This window comes from Nanorana parkeri, unplaced genomic scaffold (genome assembly GCF_000935625.1).
Source record: "Nanorana parkeri isolate BGI_ZX_2015 unplaced genomic scaffold, ASM93562v1 scaffold488, whole genome shotgun sequence".
Classification (NCBI taxonomy): Eukaryota; Metazoa; Chordata; class Amphibia; order Anura; family Dicroglossidae; genus Nanorana; species Nanorana parkeri.
In genome coordinates, this window is record NW_017306756.1 from 590,179 (window position 1) to 591,513 (window position 1,335).

Here is a 1,335-nt window from a genome sequence, read left to right on the forward strand (position 1 = left end):
CCCCCCCCCCCCCTATCCAAACACTGCCACCGTGCCAGCAAAGACTGAACCATCAAATTCCTGAGCATAGGGAAGGGTCTGTCCATCCAGAAGTGACATTTCAGTGTTCAGTAAATCCTGGAGTTCCTGGTCTGTACACACGCTGTGCCCATTATGAGGAGCTCCAACCATCCCTGTGCTGAGTTCCTGGGTCTGTACACACACTGTGCCCATTATGAGTGATTCCCACCATCCCTGTGCTGAGTTCCTGGGTCTGTACACACGCTGTGCCCATTATGAGGAGCTCCCACCATCCCTGTTCTGAGTTCCTGGGTCTGTACACACGCTGTGCCCATTATGAGGAGCTCCCACCATCCCTGTTCTGAGTTCCTGGGTCTGTACACACGCTGTGCCCATTATGAGGAGCTCCCACCATCCCTGTTCTGAGTTCCTGGGTCTGTACACACGCTGTGCCCATTATGAGGAGCTCCCACCATCCCTGTTCTGAGTTCCTGGGTCTGTACACACGCTGTGCCCATTATGAGGAGCTCCCACCATCCCTGTTCTGAGTTCCTGGGTCTGTACACACGCTGTGCCCATTATGAGGAGCTCCCACCATCCCTGTTCTGAGTTCCTGGGTCTGTACACACGCTGTGCCCATTATGAGGAGCTCCCACCATCCCTGTTCTGAGTTCCTGGGTCTGTACACACGCTGTGCCCATTATGAGGAGCTCCAACCATCCCTGTGCTGAGTTCCCGGGTCTGTACACCCGCTGTGCCCATTATGAGGGGTTCCCACCATCCCTGTCCCCCCAAACATTTTTTCTGCTTGTTGGGTGTCCATTCCTCCTGTAGGTGGCAGTATATCCCAAAGGTGAATGACTTACTGTGTCCCTCAATGGATGAGAAAGAAATATGGGTTCTACAAAGTGAAAGCAAGTCCCCTTCAAGACAGTTGTCACCATAACAGGCGTCCACATTGGAAGACTACAGTTTTATTTCCAACAAGCAGAGAAGATTTGGAGCTTCCACTATAAACTGAAGAACTGGGGATTTCCCTCTACAATAGACGGCCCATAGCTGGGGGAAGGGGCGTAACTATAGCCACAGCATTCCAAGTGGCTGCTATGGGGCTTGGGGGGTGGAAGGGGCCCCCAATAAGTTGAGGCAAATTAAACATAGAACACGTGAAGATCATACAATCCTGTATCATTGAGGGTTGGAGAGGTTGACGACTCTAATCCCCTGTAAAGTCTACAGTGCAGAGATGACTTCAGATGCACAACTGAAAGGCTCAAATGCCCAGGGAGGGGGTACAGTGCCCAGGAAAAGGGTCATATGCCCTGAGGGTGGGGG

At 52.4% G+C, this 1,335-nt stretch overlaps 1 protein-coding gene across 3 annotated transcripts in view; it reads right to left on the reverse strand.

Annotated features, from left to right (window-relative positions):
* The window catches only part of PTP4A3 (protein tyrosine phosphatase type IVA, member 3), a 20,064-nt gene that overhangs the window by 12,068 nt on the left and 6,661 nt on the right, over nucleotides 1-1,335 (reverse strand). The window lies entirely within an intron of this gene.